The 7509-nt window shown below is 36.8% G+C and overlaps 1 protein-coding gene across 1 annotated transcript in view; it reads right to left on the bottom strand.

The window, feature by feature from the left end:
• jade3 (jade family PHD finger 3) overlaps positions 1–6552 on the bottom strand; it is a 20088-nt gene extending 13536 nt beyond the window's left edge. The window contains exon 1 of the mRNA XM_053636708.1: positions 5083–6552. The gene's annotated coding sequence lies outside the window, so the exon portion shown is untranslated. The remainder of the gene's footprint in view (positions 1–5082) is intronic.
• Between the last annotated feature and the right edge of the window lie 957 nt (positions 6553–7509).

Below are 7509 nucleotides of genomic sequence, written 5' to 3'. Positions count from 1 at the left end.
TTTAATAAACCCCACATTCTCTCTCTCTCTCTCTCTCTCTCTCTCTCTCTCTCTCTCTCTCCCTCTCTCGTTGTTCGTACTGTTTAAGTTCCTTAAAGTGCAGGTTATAATTCAGTATTTCACTTCACGCCTTGTCATTCACTTATTCAGCAGCTCCCGTCAAAGTATAAACCAAAGTCCAGACGTGTAAAACAGCTCCTGGGAGTTTAAAGGGTTAAATAAACACAAATAATTCAAATAAAAATAATGGAATTGCACGCTGGAATTTTGATGAATTAAAGACTTTTCCTGTTGTTTTTTTTTTTTAAATGTTTTCAAGGCCAGGTTGATATGAATGACATCATTTAACACCGATCGTTTTAACAAAGAATTTTAAAAAAAAAAACATTTTTTAAATAAATGAAGCAAATATTTTAAATTAGGTCAATTATTTATGACATGAAATGTGTTTTATTTATTTGTTGCTATGTAGAAAACCCCTTTTTTTTTTTAAAACAGCACTACAAATATATATAATTTGTTTTTATTATTCTTCTATACTAATGATCTTTCATAATTTTATGATTAGTTTAAAAAAAATAACTGAAATGATTTGGTAGACTTTAAATGTTTTCTGTTAAAATTCTAGTTATTATGATTTATTTTATTATACATTTTTTATTCTACTTATTTTTATTTATGGTTATTAAATTACTACTACTACTGCTAATAATAATAATAATAATGATAAATAATAATAGTAAAAGTATGTAAATAAAGTAATGTCAGAAGTGCATCTCAATGCAACATTATTCAATTAAATTTATTTCCTTTATATTACTACTACCACTATAAATAATAATAAGAAGTTTATTTTTTAAAATAACTAATTTTTATAAATAACTGTATAACACGTTTTCCAAACAATTTGCGCATAAAAAAATCCTAATAATTATAATAAAACAATAATAAGTAAATATATAAGTAAATAAATAAATAAGCAAACAAACTTGTTATATTGGCTATCATCTGTAGTTTTATAACCTCGACGACGTCATCACTCACCGGGAAACATCTAATTCATCTTTAAAAACATTTCTGCACCAAACGTTTTAATTTTATTTAATAAATAATTTTGTACACACTTAAAGAAATAAAAAAATATATTGTTAAACTCAGTTAAGTCTTTTTTTTTTTTTTATTACAGGACGAGAAAGCTAACAGATGAAAGGAACCCTCTGGTAAGAATATTATATTATAGTTTTATTTAGTAATAAACAGAAACTCTAAAGCTTTTGAAGCCCTTTTAACTCTTTTGAAATGTCATTAAAGTCAATAAAATCACACACACTTGTTACAGTGAGCACTTGAGCGTCTGGCGGAGCATCTGCTCCTGACACACACACACACACACACACACACACACACCAAGCCTCTCATTAGGAAGCCATTTTAATTTAACCCTCTAGTGCATGAATTATTACATTTACATTAGAAAAATTCTGGATTTTTATTACTCGGCGTAGTTGGTGAATTGTTGCCGTATGGCAGCAACGTTCAGTGGTGGAAAGAGTCAGAAATAATCAAAAATATCAAAATGTATGAGGTTATAATTCTAAATACTGCATTTTCCAGACTGTAAGGTTGTTTTTTTTTTGTACCACCTAGTAAAGATGTAAACGTTATATCTTCTAGAAAGGAATTAGAGTTCTACATAAAAAGTATGTGGATGGATTTTACTCACTCAAAATACACACAAATGTTAGATCCAAACATGTTTGGGGTGAAGTTTCTTTTTTCATTCTTTCTCTTGCAACATAAAATTGCGAAAAGAAGTTAAAATAAGTTGAAACGACGAGACTTTGTCTTACTTCAAACGTGTAAAAATGTAAATATGCTATCAGAGAAGCCGAGCGTCTTTTTCTATGCCGTGCAAGCCTGTTTCAATTCATGAACTCATGCTGTACCTTTATAGCACGTTGTTGCCATGTGGCAACGTTTACATTTGACCATTTAACAGAATACTCAAAATATATAAACATGTTTCAACGACAAAAAAATAAACGTCAACCTCGCAGATAGTGTTTCATTTTTTCCTTTCAGTCGTTTCGCATAAATATTGGAAATCAAATTCATCGGATTCCGAGATCACACTAATGAAGACCGGCACCGTGCCACGTGATCGCAGGAAGGGAAGTGAAAGCAGCACACTTTTTTTATTCTCTCTACGTCTACGTTAAATCCCCTTTTTTTTCCAGTTACATAAAAAATAGAACGTTTTGTATTATTGCCTATCAAGAAATGGGAGATAAATGAATTGTTTCCATATGGCAACACCGTGCAGTAAAGGGTTAAACACAGACAGGATGAGGAGTGCAATGCGTATGAAGGTTAATAAAGCACAAAACGATAGTAATATTCATTAGAGCAGAGGAATTCAGACTTTTCCTCACCAGAGTCCTAATTCTCAGTTTTGTTTTGTTTGTTTTTAGGGAAAAAACTCTGGTCGTATTATTATCTTTATTTAAGACATTAAAACTTAAGAAAGATGCCCCAAAGTGCACTATTTTGTCTAACAGCGTGGATAAAATGGAGTGTGTTATTCCTCTTACACCACACCGATTCATTTATCAAGGAACACCACATGACATATTTTAGATTTAATGTTGGGGAAGGTCCGGGAGACGAGTTAGTTCCTGTTCTTACTTACGTTATAGCTGCAATAAACATTCGTTTCCTCACCAGCCTCGCTCGCTCTCTCAAAATAAATAAATAAATAAAAATGCAGCTCGTCGTTTCATCGAGAAACCATAAAGCGTAACCACCTCTGTCCTGAAGACTTTCCTGTGCAGATAAACTTTAACTGTTACAAAGCACCGACACTGGAGACTCCTTCCTTCCAGAAACGTTAAATAAACGTCACCACATCACGGAGAACTCGAAACACCTGCACGACCGTCAATCGTTCTGGATTCACATGTCGATTGGCTCGTCTGGCGTTTTTATTACGAGGAAAGAAAAAAAAAAGAAGAAGAAGGAGTAGTTCTTTTGGCATATTTTTACGCTGTAGAAATTCGAAGCTCCTACACAAAACGTGTAAAGTCTAACAGGTCTGAAACCTTCGTTTATAGTCATTTTTGGTTCATTTCTCACCTCAGGTTTTTTTTTTTTTATCCCCCCCCCACCAAAGCAAAATAAAACCCGCTCTTTTTTCAAACCAAGCTAGCTAACGTGGCTAGATAACGCACTTAATGTCGTAAAGAACGAGCAAAGTAGCGCATGTCCGTGTACAACCGTGCGCGTGCTTTGACATGCCGTCTATTAAAAAGCTGAGAAATGCAAACGGAGCTAAATTCAAAAACATTCCGCTACATCGCTGAACAAAAAAATTAATAAATAAATAAATGAATCGCTGGAAAAATACATTTCCAGGATGCTGGGAGGACACGGTCCTGGGGGGTGGGGGGATTATAAACAAAAATAATCAACTATTACTTGTGGGTTTTGGATTAAATTAGACTACTCTCTCCATTACTGGGTTTGATTTTTAATTACTACTTCTACTACACACAGCCTAGTTTACTATATGATTTTTTTTTAATTACCGATTATAGAATACAAGTATTCTTATTTCATCAAATGATATAAAATAATATTTTCCCCCCGTAGATTGCTAGGAGAAAATACGGTGTTCATGGAAATTCATTTAGTTGTTAAAAAAAAAGAGTTTGTATTCTACGTTTCAGTCTCGAGTTTAGTCCGGCTAGTCGTCACGTTGTCATTTTGAGCTCCCTCACTCCTTTTATGGAGTGTTTGTGGGTGTGTCTAAATGTGAACACGCCCTGCTTTGGTACTAACTTACAGTTATTAACATTATTAATATTTACAGTTATTTATCAACATGCACACATTATGAAATAAAAAGAAATACCACAAAAGTACGTTTTCCTGATTATGTCCGTACTTTTTCTGTTTAATCTGGCAAAAATATTTACACACAAAAAATTCCATAAACACCACCTGAAATTTGATTAAATTAATTTAGAAAGAAAGTTTGCACTCGTGTACTTTTGAAATCTGAAGCTTTTATTATTTGTTACTTGAGGAAGGATTTTGTTTACTTCTACCGCCTCTAGCTGTTTATTTATTTATTTATTTATTTATTCTCCACAAGGGAAGTCCTTGGACACCGGAAGCGCGAGGCCATGCTGAGGGAGTCTTAACCACGCCCCCGATCCAGGAAACGGGCGGGGTTTCGTGTGTGTGTGTGTTCCTGAGGCTGAAATTCTTTACAAACGACTTCCTTTACAGTTTAGAGCTGCTTCTTTTGTGCAAATTAATTAATTAAGACAGTCCAGCAGGCATTTTATGGCGCAAACATGTTTGGAAAGTTTTCAAGCCGTTTTAAATTATTACGTTTTAAACTTGATGTTAATCTAAAATAGCGTTAAAGTAAAATAAACAACAGATTTCAACACAAGAATCCAGATACAATTTAATCAACTGATGTTTGGTAAATTAGATACCCGTTTCATTTGCGATTTTTAATCATTATTAATGAATAAATTGCGTGTAAGAAAGCGTGACAGAGCGAGGCGCCATCTTGAACCCGGGTTGCCAGGTCAGTATCAAATACTCGTTGTGTATGGGGGATTTCTGCGGGTTGGAGAACTTATTTTCTAATCCGCCAGATTCAAAATGAATTAAATAAACAGTATAACGTTGCACGTGTGCATTGACAATGCAAGCCAAGATTGACTAGTGCATTTCAGGTAGCATGCTAAAACAAATGCTAATGCTAGCGCGGGATTTGATACGGCCTTGGCGCCAAACTCGAGCCGCCCTACATTAACGACGACTACAGCCTGCATAAAGAGTGAAATATATTCATCTCCACTAACCGTATAGACATTGTTGTTCTCGATTCTAAAGATAAAGCTTCTCGTCATGTTTTTACGGCTGATCTGATTAAAGATCATGTCCGATTTAGCGGTAAAAGGCGCTGTTTGAATGCGGAGGAGTGAGCACAGGGGCCTGGATCAGCCTCGGCACACTGAGCGCAGGGAGAACACGCGCAGTATTGTTCAGGTAAAGGAGTCTTACCTTACACCCCAAATCCAGCTCTGATCAACTCAGTAAGAGCTTCGGATAGTCCTCCTCGCGTTAGAAGTCCAGAATTATGTGAATTATTAAGATTTGCTCAGTTACACAATGTCAACACGCGAAAAAAGCTGCAGCCTCTTTTCCACCAGCACACAACAGTCCTATTGTACAGGCCGGGCCGCAGGGTCCTAAACTCCGCCTCTTCTATGGCCATGCTGGCCTGGTAAATCACCCTTGTAAATATGAGCTGTGAAGGCTGTGGAAAATTGTCTTTATTGTTGAACCTTTTGATCTTTTGTTAAAAAATCACAAAAATACTCTGCTCTCATGGATGTCAAACAAAACACAGGTTTATCAAATTATATATGTGTGTGTAGGTGTGCAAGAATTATTGGCACCCTTTTAGTCAATACTTTGTGCTAGCTCCCTTTGCCGAGATAACAGCTCTGAGTCTTCTCCTATAACGCCTGGTGAGGTTGGAGAATACATGGCGAGGGATCTGAGAGCGTTCCTCCATACAGAATCTCTCCAGATCCTTCACATTTCGAGGTCCACGCTGGTGGACTCTCCTCTTCAGTTCACCCCACAGGTTTTCTATGGGGTTCAGGTCAGGGGACTGGGAGGGTCATGGCAGGACCTTGATTTTGTGGTCAGTAAACCATTTTTGTGTTGATTTTGATGATGTTTTGGATCATCGTCCTGCTGGAAGATCCAACCACAGCCCATTTGAAGCTTTCTGGCAGAGGCAATCAGGTTTTCATTTAATATCTGTTGATATTTGATGGAGTCCATGATGCCATGTATCCTAAACAGCCCCAAAACATTAAAGATCCACCTCCATATTTAACCGTGGACATGAGGTACTTTTCCATATGGCTACCTCTCTGTGTTCTCCAAAACCACCTCTGGTGTTTTTTACCAAAAAGCTCTATTCTGGTTTCATCTGACCATAGAACCCGATCCCATTTGAAGTTCCAGTCGTGTCTGCAAACTGAAGACGCTCGAGTTTGTTTTTGGATGAGAGTAGAGGCTTTTTTCTTGAAACCCTTCCAAACAGCTTGTGGTGATGGAGGTGACTTCAGATTGTAGTTTTGAAGACTTTCTGACCCCAAGACACAACTAACTTCTGCAGTTCTCCAGCTGTGATCCTTGGAGATTTTTATCCACTCGAACCGTCCTCTTCACAGTGCGTTGAGACGATATAGACACACGTCCAATTCCAGGTCGATTCATAACATTTCCAGTCGACTGGAACTTCTTAATCATTGCCCTGATGGTGGAAATGGGCGTTTTCAATGCTTGTGCTATTTTCTTATAGACACGCCCCATTGTGTGAAGCTCAACAACCTTTTGCCGCACATCACAGCTACATTCCTCGCTCTTACCCGTTGTTATGAATGACTAAGGGAATTTGACCTATGTGTCACCTCATATTTATATCCTTGTGAAACAGGAAGTCATGCTTGAACAATTTCCTGTTCCTAATCACCCAGCTGTACTTTAACAAAGATTTAATTTTTTTTGATAAACCTGTGTTGTGTTTGCAATTGTTTGCTATCCATGAGAGCAGAGTATTTTTGTGAATTTTTTTTTTTTAAACAAAAGATCAAAAGATTCAACAAAGACAATTTTTCAATTAAAAAAAAAGCTAATGTTTTGCAACGGCCGAGTCAAAGTCCTGACCTTAATCCAATAGAAATGTTGTGGAAGAACCTGAAGCGAGCAGTTCATGTGAGGAAACACACCAACATCCCAGAGTCGAAGCTGTTCTGTACTGAGGAACGGGATAAAACTCCTCCGAGACGATGTGCAGACGATCAACACTTACCCCAAACGTTTATCTGCAGTCATTACTGCACAAGGAGCTCACACCACATACTGAAAGCAAAGGTGCACATACTTTTACCCCTCACAGATATGTAACATTGTACCATTTCCCTCAATAAATAAATGACCAAGTATAATATTTTTGTCTCATTTGGTTCTCTTTATCTACTTTTAGTAAAATCTGATGATGTTTCTGGTCATAGTTACACAGAACTGTAGAAACTCCTAAAGGGTTCACAAACTTTCAAGCGCCACCGTACAGTCAAATGTCTCCGTTTAGTTGCGTTTTAATCTTAACGCTGATTGTGCTGATATGCAAACAGTGTGTGTGGTGTGTTCATGCAAAACGGCAGCTAAAAGTAGGTTTATGTAAAAATAGTTCTTTCCTGAATATAAAACTCAACTTTCCATAAAGATGATGTCATGCGCTGACGTGAGGAAGTAGGAGCTGGTTTGGTTGGCACGGAGAGGTGGATGTAAAAAATAAAAGTGCGTCAGGCGTCTACGTGGTTTGAGGCTCTGTACACGCGTATCTGGATATTTCTGTATTTAAGAAGAATTCCCGTCCACACGAGCATGCAGGAGCACGTCCTGATATTA

Source organism: Ictalurus furcatus, chromosome 11, assembly GCF_023375685.1.
Source record: "Ictalurus furcatus strain D&B chromosome 11, Billie_1.0, whole genome shotgun sequence".
Classification (NCBI taxonomy): domain Eukaryota; kingdom Metazoa; phylum Chordata; class Actinopteri; order Siluriformes; family Ictaluridae; genus Ictalurus; species Ictalurus furcatus.
The sequence above is the reverse complement of the archived record's forward strand: the minus strand, read 5'-3'. Positions and strand labels throughout refer to the sequence as shown.